Genomic DNA, 19,099 nt, shown 5'->3' on the forward strand with positions numbered 1-19,099 from the left:
GAATATGAATTAAGCTCATATCACTCAAAAAGAGCTGAATGCATCTGAAACCAAAGTACACTGTCAGCCACCTCCACTTGCTCCAGGCGCTGATGCCTTGATTAGCTATGCAAGAAGCTACCTGCTATTTTAGAATTATATGAAGTCACCTCAGGGTATCTACAAGCTTCTCACGCACAAGATACTGACTTTTTTCCTCCTTCTTCTTGGCTTAGAGCACAGTTGTTGCTACATCCAAGTAAGTACTATATCATGGATTGTTACTGCCTAAGCTGTCATTAAGGCAGCTCGCCTTCTCAGAACAATCAGCCTGCAAACAATAATGGTTTGTTGCTAAACCCCCCTGAGACTAAAAGACACCTCGTCTTTTTTTTCAGGTAGACAGTGCTCCCCTAAACGATTAGAAATCTGAAAGCTTCATTTTGAAAGAGGAATTTTTTTTTTTTAATAATAGAGAACACTCCTTCCACCCTATTTTTGAAAAATAACTTACCTTCTCTCCTGAAATAGTAACTAAATTTATAGGAACGAAAGAATAGCTCACGTGATAGGTAGCTAACCAACGAAGCCGCCAGTGTACGTAGTATTTATTCCAGGTACCATGCAGTTCAACATGTTTCTACCTGAGGTACATAGATTGTTTTGATATTGGGCTGCTCAAAAACCTTTTTAGGTGAAAATGGGATCACGAAAGTGAAGGATTGACAACCCCGGTCTCCAAAAGCCAAGGTTAATAAGGGCTTTTGTATGGTTTCCTAAATAAATACATTAACACAGTCAACCTTTGACCTGTAATGCCCTTAATCTCTCAGCCCCAAGCTTCTCTCCAGAAGGGTGTTAACAATTTTGCCAAACCAAGCAGTGCCAAAGAGCGCTGAGCACTATGGGCTAGACCGAAACCACCTTAATCACTCACCTTTCCTCCTGCCAGATTTCCAGAGTGTAACTAGTCAAACCGTTCTTAGATTTCTCAGGCTTAATCTTCCCCACAAAACTTGAGTGTTTCACATAAAAAGGAAAAGCACTGGATTTCTGCTGCTGCTCATTTAGCCCAGACGCCCTTCCCAGCTCGACCTCCTGGTCTCATCGTCAGAATGTTCCGAATCCTAGCGCCCACCTGCTCTAAACCCAGATTGTAATCCCTTTCAACTAGACCCGTGTTTTCTCCTCACTGCTGTTAGCACGTATGGCCAGTGAGTCCAATCTTCCTCGAGGCCTTAATAAAACTTCCCTTACTGCACATGCAATTATTAAGCGTGCAATTTATATTTCCAGGTGCACAAATTTCTCATGCAAATCTCTTTGACCTGAAGTAACCGAATGCTCCTTAGAAACATGAGTCGACCGCTTACTCAACAGATCCTCAGGAAATGTCATCAACCACATCTCATTCTCCCCAACTTCAAATCACCATGGCTTACTTACACATATCTGAAACCAAGGCTAACTTCTCAGGGCCTATCATGGGTGAACTGAACCACGGCTACGCACCAGGTTTAGCTTTTGTTTCTGTGGCTTATACAAGTAAAGAAGGTGACTAAAATCCAAGCGTTCCACTCCTGCGACACAAAGACTATTTGGCTGCTGCATGGTTCTGACCAAGGCTGTTCTCATCACATATGCTGCAAAAAAAAAGATGGGGTGGGGGTGGGGGGCGGAGGGGTGGGGGTGGGGGAATCTGAAACAGTGATTGCTGTATTTCAAAACTAAGCCAGATGCTTTAAAGCACAACTCCCAAATCAAACTTCCAAATGATTAGTGAACGTTTAGGGGAGGGAGAGGAGGAACCCGAGAGTCCTTCCCTGTGAAGTTGTTGAGTATCTCTGGGTGTGGCCCAGGGACCCCCACAGGAAGTTGAGTGTCCCAGAAAGATGACAGTTATGACCCTCGACCTTCTATTCCCGGCTCAACGAGGATTAGTTCACTTCAGCATGCAGGAAAATTGAGGGCACTTTTCTAGTGCTAATTCTGAGGCACAGAAGCCACCAATGGAAGGTCCACGAGCACTTCCTCTATTAATATTACCTCAGCTCCAGGAAACAATAGATGACTGCGCTTGAAAGGCTCCCCTTGTCCCTGGAATCAAAGAGAACACTTTGTCATTGGCTAATTACTTATTTATTCATTCAACAAATATTTATTCACAGTATACTAGGTTCTTGGGTACATGCATCATTACACTGGAAACACACTACAGCAGGAAAGCCTGGCTAAATAAATGCCAGTTTCCTTCTTTCTTCTCTCAGGGTAAATACATTCTAATTGAAAACAATGAACTGACAGGCGATCCTTTGAGGACTGCCTTTAACTGAATTCAAGCTATAACATGAAGGCTTAGGGGAGGCTCCAAAGTGTTGATTCCTTGTTCAAATTACCTCATTTCCAAGTGGATACTGATAACCGGAGTTACGGCAGGACGGCCTTCTGTACGTGAGAAGTAAAGCTGCTTGTACTATCTGAAGGTTCCTTGCAGGATTTCTTGACACAGAATGTCGTTAAATTTAAAAACAAATCATAACAATTTTTTTTCTCCTCAGTCTCCAGGTGTAATTTGGCCCATATAAATTGTTTTTTCTTAATAATGTAAAGAGTGACATGATAGATTTGATAAGTAGCATTTTATTATAAAATCAACAGGTAATAATTACCTAGGTGACTCATGATGAGGTGTAGAGGTGTTCTTAGCCTATCTGAAAAGGAAGAAAAGTTCATTAAAGTTCAAGTGTACAGAACACAAATCTGGAGGCCTGGGCTTTTAAAAATTGCCCAATTTCACGAAGTATATGTTCCCTTAAAATCTGATTCTCACCAAGAGTTTGTGAATGCACAACTTAAATTAGTCATGTGAAGGAGAGCGGATTAGTTACAAGATGGGAACCCTGCCATTCTCCTCTGTTTACCACAGACCAACAGGGGTTGAGTTACAACTGCTTATTATTTCTGAAGATGTACTGTTACATAAACACGAACATGAAATTCTCAAAATGGGGCGCCTGGGTGGCGCAGTCGGTTAAGCGTCCGACTTCAGCCAGGTCACGATCTCGCGGTCCGTGAGTTCGAGCCCCGCGTCGGGCTCTGGGCTGATGGCTCAGAGCCTAGAGCCTGTTTCTGATTCTGTGTCTCCCTCTCTCTCTGCCCCTCCCCCGTTCATGCTCTGTCTCTCTCTGTCCCAAAAGTAAATAAACGTTGGAAAAAAAAAAAAGAAAAGAAATTCTCAAAATGGACCCTGCCTAAGAACAACGACCCTTAGAAGTGTCACTAAGAAGTAAGCCTTATGCCAGTCTTGCAGAATCTCATCGTTCCCCGTAGCTGCCTCTAACATAAGACGTCACTCCCGTAGCTCACACGGAGTGGGAGGATCTAAAGGCTGATGGAAGAATACAGGGTCATTAGGTGAACATGTTAGCAAAAGTCCTCTCTGAAATGGATTGAGTATCTTTAATCCTGTATTCTGGCCTCCGATGATTTATGGCTCTTATTTTCTTTTCTCTCTTTTCCTTGTAAGGCTTGCCAAAGTAGACTTTAACTCTGCCTTGAAGCAGGCAAACACGGAGTTCTGTCTTCCTTGATGAATCGGATTCTTGCCAAAGTGAAAGCTTCAATGACAAAATTATTCTCCAAAGAAGGGACAAGGTGATGGTCTAAAAGACTGAAGAAATACCACTGAGTATGCGACTATTAGAGTTTAGAAAAGTAAGAGCTAGGCCATGATCCTCCCTCCACGCCCCATTTCTGACCCCTACCCTGCCCCAATTCCAGCCCAGTTGTAGTAAACAAAACAAAACAAAACAACCCTGCACGTATGTTAAAACTGATTTGATTTGATTCATTTTTAGGTAGGACATTAGAAGCTCTGCCCCATCATCCTTTGGTTGTCTCACTTTAAATGACAAGGAGCTGCCTGGTTGCATCCTCTAATCCTTCACCTTCCTCAACCATAAATGCTTTAGCTCTATGCCAGATTGTGAAGTAGGTAAAACGTGCTTCTGGCACCCTATCACATTCATTCGTGAGCTCTTCTCCATCCCCAGCCACCCCCAGCCCTCCAGAGCTCCATGCCACTCAGGCTTCTTCATCTTCGGATGCAGATATGATAAACAAATATATTCGAAACTGCAAGAGACCTTATTTTTCTCATTCTTCTCATGCCTACAATTATAAGTAGAAGCTTCCTAATTTCTCTCTTCACCCCAGGCCTTTACCCCGAGTTGCAGAGCTACATGTTCAACAGTTTATTGGACATTTTCACTGGTATATCCAACAAATACCTTCCTTTAGAAATATAGTTTTCTGTGGGAATGCAAGCTGGTGCAGCCACTCTGGGAAATAGTATGGAGATTCCTCAAAAAACTAAAAATAGAACTACCCTACGACCCAGCAATTGCACTACTAGGCATTTATCCACAGGATACAGGTGTGCTGTTTCGAAGGGACACGTGCACCCTCACGTGCTTTGTACTAGTTTATAGCAGCACTATCAACAATAGCCAAAGTATGGAAAGAGCCCAAATGTCCATCGATGGATGATGGATAAAGAAGATGTGGTATATATATGCAATGGAGTATTACTTGGCAATCAAAAAGAATGAAATCTCGCCATTTGCAACTACATGGATGGAACTGGAGGGTGTTATGCTAAGTGAAATTAGTCAGAGAAAGACAAAAATCATATGACTTCACTCATATGAGGACTTTAAGAGACAAAACAGATGAACATAAGGGAAGGGAAACAAAAATAATATAAAAACAGGGAGGGGGACAAAACAGAAGAGACTCATAGATATGGAGAACAAACTGAGGGTTATTGGAGGGATTCTGGGAGGGGGGATGAGCTACATGGGTAAGGGGCACTAAGGAATCTACTCCTGAAATCATTGTTGCACTATATGCTAATTTGGATGTAAATTTTTTTAAAAATACAAAATAAAACAAGTTGAAAATTATATATATTTTTTTCTGTATTGATTAGTGGGGCATTTTTCCTTCCCATGACCCAAATCAATAGCCATAAAGTTGTACTACACACTATTTTTTCCTTTACCAACAAAGTAGTTTTCAATTTCTGTCTATCCTACCTTTTATTCAATTCATTAACAAGTATTTATGGAGTGCCTACTCTGTGCCAGGAATTTTTCTTTTTTTTTTTTTTTCTTTTTCTTTCTTTTTTTATGACAGAGAGAGAGAGAATCCCAAGTAGGCTCCATGCTCAGCATGGAGCCCGACATGGGGCTGGATCCCACGACCATGAGATCATGACCCAAGCCAAAATCAAGAGTCAAACTCAACCGACTGAGCCACCCAGGTGCCCCTATGCCAGGAATTTTTCTAGGCTCTTGAGATATACCAGGAAACAAAATAGGAAAAGATTCCTGCTCTCCTGGAGTTTACATTTGAGTCTGGGGAGACTAGCCCATTAATAACAATGGTGATAATGATGATGACAATGACGATGATGATAAATACATAAACTTAAACAGTGTCTTAGAAGATGAGAAGTGCAATGGAAATTTCTTTTAGATAGAACAGCGCTAAGAGGAATGCAAGTTCCAGTACAGATGAGCATCAGGCAGTGGGGGGTAAAATTGTTAAAGAGTGTAAGTCAGCCTCATTGAAATGATATTCAAACACGAGAACATAATGGTATCTGGAGAAAGACTGTTCCTAGCAGAAGAAATAGCCAGTGCACAGGTTCTACAATGGGAATGTTCCTGATATGTTCAGGGAACAGCAAGGAGGTCAACATGGCTGGAGGAAGTGAGAAGTGGGAAAGTGTGCAAGGGGGGACCACGGGGGGACTGTGGGCCAGATGGTGGCTGTTCTTCACCAATGTAAGAACTTGGGGCTTCACCCTAAGACTAATGGCAGTATACTGTAGAGTTTTAATTTTTTGCTTATAATTATTCTGGCTACTGCACTGAAAATTGACTCTGAGGGACCAAGAATAGAAGCAAAAAGACCAATTAGGAAGTTATTATAATAATCCAAGTGAGAGATAGTGATGAATTGAGTCAAAGTGCTTTTAACAGAGGTTATAGGAAGTGACCAGATTCTACATATATTTTGAAGGAAGGTCCAACAAGATTTCTTTTTTTCCTTTTGGTCTTGTTCTTCTTTCTCTTTTTGTTCTGAAATAATTTAAGATTTACAGAAATGTTGCCCCAAAAATATCGTTCCCAAATATCCTTCACTCAGCTTCCCCGAATGTTTACAATTTATATAACAGCTATGTGATGTTTATACCAGGAAATTAACATTATATAATACTGATACAGAACCATTAACTAAATTATAAATGTAATTCAACTTTCTGCAGTTTTCTCCCAATATCCTTTTTCTGTTCCAGGATCTATTCCAGGATCCCACATTGACTGCATTTACTCAAATAAGTAAGGATCAATATTAGCACATACTTAAGGATTTATAGAACAAAAATAGGGACTCAAGTCCTTGTGATCCAGATGAGTACCTTTACCACTGTTCCATGCTGAAAAACAAGGTAGACAATCTACAACGAGTAGAAGAGAGAAAAGTGCTCAGGTAAACTCTGGGTGGAAAAAATCACGAGCCTCTGTGCTTTCACCACCTGAAGGGACTCCTAGGTGGTTCCAGTATTATATTATTCTGAATTTCCATTTTGGCACTCTAAAAGAAAACTTCAACTGGATCATTAAAATGAGGGATCCATGCTGTAGATACCTGTGACTTTTTTTCCTTAGGTCAGTGTTACAAACTTGCTTGTTTTCAATGTTTTCTCTTTAACAACATTGCACTTTTAACTCCCTTGGGTGAGGGGCTAAGAAGAAAGACAGAAGCAATCAATGACACCAATGCTCAGCGTTCCTTCCCTATATAGGGAGCAATAGAACTGGAACCAAAAGAATGAGAACCTTTTGGTAATTAGTTTCGTTTGGTTGAGGCTGGGTTCCTATGCCCCACTTTACAGAGAAAAGAGATCACTAGAAAAGAAGTGCATAGCACAGCTTGAACCTCTGCATCAAGAAAGCAGTATCTGAAGTAAATCCCAGGCTATATGCATTTGGGGTTCAATCAGCTATACCTTCTATAATCTACATTTAGTTGGCTGCACAAAGAGATTCTTATCTGTAATCATGACCTGGGGGCACTGCAAGATAATCATTAAATGTATTCACTAAACTGTACTTACTAGGGCAGAAAATTGGAAAAACATACCTCAGAAAGATTTTCAAACAAAGGTTGAAATTTAAAAATGGTTTTCTACTTCATCTTCAGTTAATTAAAAAAATTTTACTCTGTCACACCACCACAGTTTGTAATAGAATAGAACATAAAATGAAAACCATTTGTCTCTATATGATTCATTTTAGCAAACATTCATTCAGTGCAGGTATTTTGTTACCTACCAGCAGTGTATGAAAATAAATATGAAATAGCCCTACCATTTCGAACACGCTTAGCAAACTACAGTCCGCAGTCCAATCTTGTGTTTGTGTGGGCCAAGAACTAAGAATAGTTGTCAGATTTTTTTAATGGTTGGTGGCGTGGTGGGGGGGGGGGGGGGGTGGCAAAAGAAGAAAAATATTTGTGACGTGTAAAAATTACATGAAATTCAAATTTCTGTTTGTAAGTAAAGTTTTATAGAAATTCAGCCACACTCGTTTCCTCTATAACTTATCTGTGAATGCTTTCACACTAAGATGGCTGAATTGAGTAGTTAACACAGAGACAACTGTGGCCTGCAGTCTTCTACAGAAAAAATTTGCCAACCCTTGCTTGAGAAGCTCACCATCTATCGTGGGATAGGGTTACACATATACACTTAGTTTTCATAACACATTTAGTGCTGTGACAGAGGTATAAGAAGAGTGGGAAATTCCTTCTACCTGTAGAAGTCAGAATTTAAGGAGAAAGAAGGCAACGGAGAGTGATGAAAAGGCAAGGACACAGAGAATGGAAGCACACCATAGGGACAGAGAATAACAAACCCATATTGTGTCTGGGAGAAGTTGTGTAAGTAGAAGTGGAGAAAGAAGTGGGAGATGAGATTAAGAAAGTACCTGAAATCAGATTAGGATTTCTAATCCACTCAAAGATTGTCTCCCTGTAGATGGTCATTAAAGATTGTAAAAGCAGAAGTACTTGATCAGATCTGTGTTTTAGACAGATAACTCTAGCAGAAGGGTGGAGACAGGAGAGGGACTGAAATCCTGAGAGAGTAGAGGCAGAGAAACCAGATAAGGGCTATTGCAACAACCCAGATGAGAGATGATGATCTGACTCAAGACAATCTATCATCCAAGGGCAGGGTGGAGTCCAGAGGTGCAAAAGCATTTCAGACCAACTGAATTGGTGACTGACTGGATTTGAAAAAGAGAGGGGAGGATACTTGACTGAATTTCTGAGCTGTGCAAAATCAATCAATGAATGTCTTGAAGCAAAATAGAAAACCAAGAGGAAAAGTAACTATAACAGAAACAATCAAAGCTTTCCCACATCTCCTTTCGGTGAGAATAAGATAATAAGCTCTGTCTGGGGTACCTCAGGCTTGAGGTGCCTATGGATATCCAGGTAGAGTGGAATATGGCTGAGACAGCTTGACCTCTGAAGGTTAGCAGCAAAGAGGCACTGGATGAACCTACGAAGTGCATAAGAGTATTCCAGTCAATTTACTTTAGAATATCATACCCAGATGCCTTTTTCCTTGTTAAACTATAAAATAATCCTGTTTAATTGAATAGGCACTACATATCCTTACAGCCTGGGTTCCTTGCCCCATTGGAAAGATTAAGCAACCACCCCACTACCACAGCCTATTCAAAGCCATAAACATAGTAGGTAAGAAACAAAGAAAGAAGGATATTAATTATATTCAAAAACATCTTTAAGTGATTTAACATCTTCTGCTATAGTACTACAATAAAGCAAAGTTATGGTTATCTTAGTATTTAAACATTAACACCAATATCAAATTTTAAATTAAGTTAAAAAAATAAAATGAGTATATATGTAGGACATAGAACCTATAATTTGCTTTAAATATGATGTTAAACATTTGGCAAACAGAAACAAATAAAAATACTTGATTGCATTGCAACTCTAAGTGCAAAGACCTGTCTATCCTACTGTTATTGGAAAGTGAATCCGAATTCCACTTGCCCAGGGCCAAGTTGCTTGGGTGTGGGTCATCCACAAGTTAAAACCACAAGGCAGAAGACTGGTAGGATTTGGTTTCCTTCTTCCTTAGTATGACAGTGGGGGGCGTTTGGGAAACACAGCATTATGAAATGTGAAACATATTTTGATACAGTGGACTCCCTGGTCTTTAATCCAATAACATATCTTGTACATTTTCAAGAGAGGGGTACTCTTGGTTGCATTTTCTAAACTTATTTGATCACAAAGTAATTATATCAAAGTATCTAACAGAACTAGTCCACCATGGAAGCCATATTAGGAAACAATCTATTAGTTACCTCCAAGAGCTATATACTTCTTTGTAGGCAACTTTACCCACTACCATCATTCAATAACCATTTATTTGCTGATTATGAGCAAATTTATATCTCTAGTTGAGTTCTTTGTCTCTTGAACTCCAGTCAAGTGTCTAATAAGCATCACCACTTGTTCTGGAAGCACTGAAAAAATCTGTATGTCAAAAATTGACACCAACATTTCCATCTATGCTTCTCTCCACCAAACACACGCATGGGCACACTCACACTCACATTCATATTAACATATAATCTTCTGAGTACTCACAATCTCAGGAAATAGTATTTACATATGGCCAGTTGATTAAACAAGAAATCTGGAAGAAATCTTTGAGTTATTTTCTCCTTCACCATCAATACCCATTCATAAAAGCCTGATGTGATTACTTCTGAAATATCTCCATGACGTAGACAGAGGTTACAGGGCATTGAAACACCCACAATATGTGCATTCTATTTTATATAAATTATACTTCAACAAATACAAATATTTCAGTCTTTTGATACCAAATAATTCAAGTACCCTTAAATCAGAAAAGATAAGTTAGTTACTGATTCTCAAATGTAAATCATTGCTGAAATAATCATTTTGATTAATGAATTGAATGAGTCACCTAAAATTCTGCTGTTATGAATCAGTGATCTTCTCATGGTTGTAAGTGCCAATAAAACTCAAACAAGTCAGATCAGTACATGCCTAATAAAAAGCAAGCCCTCATGTAAACCTCAACACTGCTAGGTAAGATTCGCCAGACAAATATTTCATCTCCAAGTCAAAGCTAGAGTTTGCTCAAGGACCGCAACATGGTGTCCCCCTAGCTGCCTTTTCACCAGTTTAAGAAAGAAAGAACTAGGAATTACAGATAGAATTTCACCCCCACATCACATCCTGTTATATGTTTGGCAAAATACCCTTGTAGACTATCTTAAGGCCATTAAAAAAAAAAAAAGGCCCTTTTTGTTACGAATTTATTTTATTAAAAAAATTTTTTTTAATGTTTATATTTATTTTGGGGACAGAGAGACACAGAGCGGAGGAGGGGCAGAGAGAGCGGGAGACACAGAATCTGAAGCAGGCTCCAGGCTCTGAGCTGTCAGCACAGAGCCCGACGAGGGTCTCAAACCCACGACCTGCGAGATCATGACCTGAGCAGAAGTCAGACACTTAACCGACTGAGCCACCCAAGCGCCCCTTTATTTTTTTTTTTTATCTACATCTTCAATCCTGATATTGACACACATATAGGGGAGAAAATCCACAACATTTCCAAAAGAACTTAATATTTTTCCTTCACTCTGAATTCCTCCAGAGCCAAATATATTCAAGAACCCGAAAGGCAAAATATAATTTTGATATTGGTTTTAAAGGCTGTAACAAAAACCAAAATAAGAGTGGTTTAAACAAGCTATAAATTTATGTAGTTTCCTCATGTAGGAGCCTCCATGGAAGCTTCCAGGGCAGGTAAGCATAGGTACTCCAGAGTCCTGAGAATACAGGATTTTTCATCTACTGGCTTTGCCAACTTTATCAGGCAGCTTCCATCTCTTGTTCGATGGCAACTTTAACCTCTACCATCTGCGATGGTTAATTTTTATGTACCAACTTGACTGTGCCATAAGGTACCCAGATATTTGGTCAAACATTGTTTTGAGTATGTGTGTGTGTGTGGGGGGGGGTGTTGAAAAAGGTTAACATTTACATCAGTAGACTGATAAACCAGAGAGCTGTCCCTTTTGTGAGTGGCTCTCACCCAATCACTAAAGGCTTGAATAGAACAAAAAGGCTGACCCAAATGAGAACAAATTGCTCTCTACCTGACAGTCTTCACTCAGGGACATCAGTCTTCTCCTGCCTTCAGACTCAGACTCAGACTGGAACTTACACTCTTAGCTATCCTGGTTCGCAGGCCTTCAGACTGGAACTGGAACATCACCATCAGCTTCCCCAGGTCTCCAGTTTGCCAACTGTAGAACTTGAGGCATCTCAGTCTCCACAATCCAATTATTTATAATAAATCTCTCTCTCTCCCTCTTCCCTCCCACCCCCGCATGCACACGTATACACACACACACACACACACACACACACACACACACAGAAACCCTTTTAGATTCTGTTTCTCCAGAGAACCCAACTAATACAGACTTTGATACTAAGAATGGTTCTCCAGGAATAGAATTTTAAGAATGAGTTTTCTGAATTGTTTCTGGGGTTTCTGGAATGGACCCTCTAATCTGATTAAATTTAAAGATGCTAATTACTCTATTTCTAGTAGTAGAGAGGGCACTGATAGTCCATGGATTGATCTGGTAATAGCAACACACTAAATATCTCCACTGGACACTTCTAATCAACTAGTATAAGAAGCTAGGAGCTGGGTCACCATGTGTATGAAACTTTTCAACATTTTTGGAAAACTAACAAGTTTAATGAGATTACCTTGTTGCTCCTAATGTCACCGGACAAAGTCGTGAAATAAAAGGATGAGCTCAGGGATTAGAATTCCTAGTTCAAGTGCTGCATACATTACCCGAGATCTTCTATGTGTGCCCTAGAGAGAACTGTGTCTTCTGTAGCCACAGGGTCAAGACTGCTGAAAATCTTAGATTTTCAAGATTGCTGTAGGATCTTATCCTGTGACTAGCTGAATTACAATGCAAGCCCAACTCCCAGCCTCATAAAGTGCCTACTGTTTAGTGACGGTATTGGATGGGATCCTGTAAGTTGGAACGGCGATGTGTGAGTCGACCTTGATAAAGCTGGAAACGTTGAGTCCCTAAATTCCGAAAAGTCTTCTTTCAGGGAATTAACCCAGTCTGAGGGAATTAACCCTGCATTGCCCTAGGAAACTGAAATGGTCTCCCTTGATGGAGGTGCCATAAAAGACAATCCTGATTCTCCTCAGAACCCACCCCTACCACTCCTTTTTGTTTCTAGACCTCTAACTGAACTGAAGTCACAGCAGGTCCCTAGAGGTGAGGTAAAAAGTGTGACCCGTGAGGAGGTCTGCTCTACTCCAGAAGTATTTGAGTTTTCGACTTTATACAGATTTCTAAATGAGGGACCTATGTAGGAACAGATGTTGAGGGTGTGGGGTAACAGTGGAAATTGAGCCAAATTCATTGATACAGACTCACTAAGATTCTGCAATTAATTAGATTAATTCGATTCTGCAATTCTGCAATTAATTAGATTCTGCAATTAATGTTGCAGCTCAGGGAGTTAAGAAGAGCTCTAACAGTTTCATTGGTTGACTAAAACATAGACCGAGAGGTGGCCCACAGTGAGTGATTTAGAAATGACAGATCTGCCTTGGCTTAATGTAAAGGAAGGGATTCAGAGATGTGGGGAGAGTGGAACGTTAGAGTGAATTTGTCATTTAAGGCCTACTCTCCCACATCAGAGAGCCTAGAAGCACACTTTTTATCACAACTGTGGAAACGAAATTTGTGAGGAGAGCCCCAGCATCCTTGAAAAGCTCTGTGATCACTCACTCTTTTCTGTAGGCCAGACCTTAGTAGGGACTAGGTCACTGACTTGGGAAACCTAGATGCAATGGAAGTAATTGGAACCCCGGGCTGGCAGGACCAAGTGGCAGCGTTCAGCCTCCAGGCGCAAGGTGGGCGTGGCAACTGTAAGAGACAGCAGAGTAAAAGCAGCAATCAGGATAGTCTGACCTGTACATCACTATAGCACTGGCTATTTGATCGTAGTATTTCTAGAAGTGAAATAGACAAGAAGTCTACTAAATTCTTCCTTGATCTGTATAAGGAATTGATCTGTTGGAATTGATCCTTGATCTGCACTGCCAAAAACTTACACTGTTCATTTTTCTCCTAGCCTTCCCTAAAGGGATCTCGGGCCTTTTACCAAGGTAACTGTTTTATGGGGAGTACTGGACACTGGCTCTGAATCGACACTAATTCCGAGACTCAAAACATCACTATGGCCTACCATCATAGAAGGGGCTTATGGAGAAAAATCAAAGGAGGCTTATCTCATAGTGGGCCTTGTGAGTCTCTAAACCCATCCTGCGGTTCTTTCACCAGTTCCAGAATGCATAATTGTAATAGATACACTTATTAACTGGCAGAATCCCCGCACTCATTCCCTGTTCTGTGGAGTGAGGGTTATTAGGGTGGAAAAGACCAAATGGAGGCCAATACAGCTCTCTCTGCCTAGGAAAATAGTACGCCAAACGCAATACTGCCTTTCTGAAGAGATTGTAGAGGCCAATAATACCCTCAAGGACGTGAAGGATGCAGAAGTGGCGGTTTCTATCCCACACCCATTCAACTCACCTACGTGGCCTGTGCAGAAGACAGAAGGCTATTGGAGAATGATGGCGGATTATCATAAGCTTAACCAGGCAGCGACTCCAGTTGTAGCTACTGTACCAGGTATGGTTTTACTGCTTCAGTAAGTTAACACACTTTCTGGTCACTGGGATGCAGATACGCTCTTTTTTTCCAATTCCGATTAATAAAGACCACCAACAGCAGTTTACCCCCAGCTTCAGCTCCAAGGCCAACAATATACTTTTACTGCCCTGTCTCTGAGGTGTATCAGCTCTCCAGCCTTACGTCAGAATTTAGCTCTTGGTGACTGGCCTTTTTCTGGCTTATCTTCATCTTCTTGATGTGTCCTCACATGGTGGGAAAAAAAGCTATCTAGTACTCTGTCCTCTTCTTAGAAGGGCGCTGATCTCATTCCTCCACCCTCATGAGCTAATTATCTCCCAAGACCCCCACCTACAAATATCATCACATTGGGATTAGGGTTTCAACATGTGAATTTTGGGGGGAACACAAACATTAAGTCCATTGCACGGTTTTAATTTTTTTTAAGTTTTAAATGTTTATTTATTGATTTTGAGTGGGGAGGGGCAGAGAGAGAGAAAGAGAAAATCTCAAGCAGGCTTTGCACTGACAGCACAGAATTTGATGTGGGGCTCAATCTCAGGAACCACAAGATCATGATCTGAGCCAAAATCAACAGTCGGATGCTCAACTGACTGAGCCACCCAGGCACCCCATTGCACTGTTTTAAATAGTATCCTTTACATTTCAATTTCTGATTGCTTGTTGCTATTATACAGAAATAAATCACATATTTATGTGTCTATCTGGTATCTTTTAACTTTGCTAAACTCATTCAGTTCTGGTAGCTTATTTGTGGATCCATTGGATATTCTACATAGACAATCATATTTTCTGTGAATAAAAACAGCATTACTTCTTCCTTTCTAATCAGAATGCCTTTTATTACTTTTTTCTTAACTTTATTGAATCGCCAATTGAATCTCCAATACAATTTTATTAGAAATCATAAGGGCAGACATCTTTACGTCTTGCTCCCAATCATAGGAGGAAAGTATTCAACTTACACTATTAAATATGATGTTTGCTATAGGGTTTTTGTAGATTGAGAAAATCCTCTTTTTTTATTTTTAATTTTTAATTTTAGAGACAGAGAGAGTGAGAGTAGCAGAGAAGGGCAGAGGGAAAGAGAGAGAGAATCCTAAGCAGGCTCCATGTTCAGTGCTCAGGGCAAAGCCTGACACGGGGCTCAGTCCCATGACCCTAGGATCATGATTTGAGTGGAAATCAAGGGTTGGATGCTCAACTGATTGAGCCATTCAGACACCCCCTATTTTTAATTTGTTGAGAGTTTGTCATGAATGGGTGTTGGATTTTGCCAAATGCTTTTTCTTCATATATTTTGACAATCATATGCTCTTTCTTTTTAGTTTATTAATATGGTGAATTACACTGACTGATTTTTTTAATGTTGAAGCCAACCTTGCATTCCTGGGATAAACCTCATTTGGTTATGATGTATTATATTTTTTATACACTGTTAGATTTAAAATTACTAAAATTTTGTTTAGGATTTTTGCATCTATTTTCATGAGAGATTGTGGTCTATAGTTTTCTTTTTATATAACGTGTGGTTTTTAGAATTAGAATAACCTGGACTCATAAAATGAATAGGAAAATATTCACTCCTCTGCAATTTGCTGAAAAATTTGTTTTGAATTGGTATTCTTTCTTAAATATTTAGTGGAAAACACCAATGAAGCTGTCTGGGCCTGTAATTTTCTTTATAGGGAGATTTTTAACTACAAATTCAATTATTTAAGTTGACATAAAGTTATTCAGGGTAACTATTTCTTCTTGAGTTTTGTTAGTTTGTGTCTTTCAAAGAATGAGAATATTTCATCTAAATTGCAAATTTATTGGCATAAAGTTATTATATTTCTACTAATATCTGTAAACTCTCTACCGATGTTACCTTTCTCATTCTTGATATCGGTAATTTATGCCATCTCTGATCAGCATAGCTAGAGATTTATCAATTTTTTTTTTAATCTCAAAAAAACGGGTTTGGGTGTAATTGATTTTCTCTCTTGTTTTTCTGTTTTCTAGATCATTTATTTCCACTCTGATCTTTAGTATTTCTTTTCTTCTTCTTACTTAATATATAATTTGCTCTTGTTTTTCTAGGTTCTTAAGGTGGAAGCTGAGGTCACTGATTTAAGAGCTATCTTCTTATCTCAAAGAGGCATTTAGTGCTATAATTTCCCCCTAAATACTGCTTTAATGTCACCCCATGAATTCTGACATGCTGTGTTTGCATTTTCACTCAGCTCAAAGCAACTTCTAATTTCCTTTTTGATTTCTTCTTTGACCCATATTTACAAGCATGTTATTTAGTTTCCAAATATCTGAGTGTTTTCTGGAGAGCTTTCTGTTGTTGCTGATAGATATTGTGAGTTATACCTTCTTTGATATTTTTGTTTTCCCAAAATTATTCTCAATCTTTTTTTCCAGGACACAGTTTGCCCCTATCAGATTTTCTTTTAAGATTTGTTATGTGGGCTTGAAGCAGTGCTCAAGCTAGGGCTAATTGTTCCCCGGTATGATGGAAGGTCTTTCCGTGTCCTCTGCCTAATCCTGCATGAATCATGAGGTTTTTCCAGTCTGGCTAGTGGGAATAGGCACTACTCACAGTCGCATGGAAGCCCCACACACTGTCACCTCTAATCCTCTCAGGTGGTTCTTTCCCCAGCCAAGAGTCATTTCCTGGTTAGTACTCAGTTGTGTACTTAAGTTTGATTTTAATGGACTTGTAAAGATCTTTGTGTCCACCAACTTGGCAAAACATGATCTTCAAATACATATGGAGTATTTCTAAAAACTAACCGTGCAATTTGACTGTAAAGCAAATGTCACACTGAGTTTCAAAGAATTAGTAAACCGAAAGGAAACAAAAAATACATTTAAGAATTTGAAAACAATTTTTAAAATAAGGCATGCAAGATCTATAAAATATCAACAACATTTTTCATAGAACTAGAACAAAATAATATTAAAATTGGTATGGAACCACAAAAGACCCTGAATAGCTAAGGCAATCTTGAGAAAGAACTCAGCTGGAGGTATCACAATCCCCAATTTCAAGATACACTACAAAACGGCAGTAATCGAAAGATTATGGTGTTGGCACAGAAATAAGACCCATGGATCAACAGAACAGAACAGAGAGCCCAGAAATAAACCCTTGTTTGTATGGTCAATTCATCTATGACAAAGAGCCATGAGGAAAAGGCTGCCTCTTCACTATATCCTGTACACCTGACTCACGAGCGCTTTCCTTCCTTAGTGCAGAGCCTGACATGAGGCTCCATCCCCCTACGTGTCACTCAGTCTCAACTGTGATGTCAGGACCTGCGCTGAAATCAAGAGCTGGATGCTTAACTGACTGAGCCACCCAGGCGCCCCTGACAACTATACTTTTAAGCCAAAATGAATTTGTAATTAACATGATTCTATTCTAATGGAAATAGTTAACATGACAGCTTGGTTTACATCAACTCTTGGCTGGAAAAATAGGTCACTATTTAAACTCTATTTTCTTCCAAACAAAGCATTGTGAGGCTGCTTCATTAACTTTTTATTAGGTTAAAAACATATTATTCATTTAAAAAAAATACATGATTAAGTCTTTTGTAAAAACTCTAATAAGCTTTAAATATTGAAAATTGAAGAGGAAAAAAAAGACAGAGCCTTTCACTTAATGAACTTATTTTACAAGTTTATACACATTCACTTTGGCAAACGTTTCACCTTCCTTTCAGAGGAAATGCTGCCACTTGTAAGCATGGGGGCTTCATGGGCAAAAGAGTTTCTAGGTTGTTTGATATAAACAAGACCACATTTAGCTCAGTTCATAGGTTAAGGTGAACACAGCATGAAGGCAGGTGGGATAAAGGAGGCCACCGCCTAGCTATGCCTGGAGACACAGTATCATATGGGACATGTCTGGGAGTTAAGGTTCAATGACTAGCTTGGCTGCTTACTAGATGCTTCACCACGGACACACTCCTTAACTGTACTATACCTCAGTTTCCCTATCTGTAAAATGAGGATAATAATAGTTCCTCTTGCATAAAGTATTGGACAACCACCTGACACAGACACATAGATCCTTTAGCATCATGTGTAATATGGTGAACACAATACATGTCTGCCATTTTTATTAACAATTTCATCAGAATCATCTTGTAAAGCGGTCTGGACCTGGCAGATGGTCACATGATAAGTACCACAGAAATGGGTCAGATCTGATTAGCTGTGTCTCTCGTATTCTATGTGACACATGCCTAGTATCCCTGACTATGTTTGATTAAAATGGCCACACGGATATACTTGAAGCACTATGTGTTCAAATAGCATGATGTTTTTCACAATATTCTTTCTCTAAAAACTCTTCATTATGATGGGGTAAAATTCCTTAGTGTAACCTGGTCTAGAAGGTGATAGTATGAGGGGAAGACTGTTATTTGACACCCGCTGTCCCCAATTCAGCATCCTTCTGCTGAGACTGCCCCTGGCTCACCACTGTGAGGGTCAGCTGGGAAATTCACACAAGCACAAGAACGTGGGAAATAAAATGCATCTTGTCTGGAAGCCTTGATAGATACAGTACAAAACAGCAAAGTATTCCAAATTAAAATTTCAGCACGAGTGAACTATATATGTAGAAATGCAGATGATCAAGCTAACAAACTATAGAGGCAATAGTGATCCAAGAAAAATTCCTTCCTTCCCCCCCCTAGAGAAAGTATCTCAATGCCAGAGCACTTCTTTCCCACCCTCATCACCAACACACACACTTCTCCAGAAGAAGGACCAGCCCAAGACTTTGTGTGAGAGGTGGGGGGACAGAGGGAGCTGCAGCACTGTGGCAGAGAACCCCTCTTAAAGATTAAACACAGCAATTCGGCCCGCTCCTGACCCTGCTGGGAGCAAGAAGTCAGGAGGGCGGGGAATGGAGACTGATTATAAATATATATATATATGTGTGTGTACACATATACACACATACATACAAGTATACAAATATACATACAAGTATACAAATATATATACAAGTAAAATATATACACGAATAGAGAGGGAACTCAAAATGCCTGACGTTTTCAAAGATTTTTTAAGAATCAAACCTTCCACCTACCAATAAACCCTGTCACTGAAGTAAATACTAAATTGCAATTTGAAAAACATGCATTCTCACGTGTGGCTCCCTAAGCTTTTATCTGCCCATTTTCCGTCTCTTTAGAGAT

The 19,099-nt window shown here is 39.7% G+C and overlaps 1 long non-coding RNA gene across 3 annotated transcripts in view; it reads right to left on the bottom strand.

Annotated features, from left to right (window-relative positions):
* LOC147584704 (uncharacterized) overlaps positions 1 to 14,500 on the bottom strand; it is a 37,760-nt gene extending 23,260 nt beyond the window's left edge. The window contains exons 1-5 of one of the 3 annotated variants that reach the window (XR_015252626.1): positions 13,773 to 14,500; positions 2,649 to 2,690; positions 2,376 to 2,478; positions 2,026 to 2,076; positions 1,492 to 1,622 (exon numbers count right to left, since the gene is read on the bottom strand). This is a non-coding gene — a long non-coding RNA (uncharacterized LOC147584704). Of the gene's footprint in view, positions 1 to 1,491; positions 1,623 to 2,025; positions 2,077 to 2,375; positions 2,691 to 13,772 lie in introns of all 3 variants that reach the window. The other 2 variants (XR_015252625.1, XR_015252623.1) reach the window with 2 other exon arrangements.
* Between the last annotated feature and the right edge of the window lie 4,599 nt (positions 14,501 to 19,099).

Source organism: Puma concolor, chromosome A1, assembly GCF_028749965.1.
Source record: "Puma concolor isolate L17-30 chromosome A1, mPumCon1.1.hap2, whole genome shotgun sequence".
NCBI lineage: Eukaryota > Metazoa > Chordata > Mammalia > Carnivora > Felidae > Puma > Puma concolor.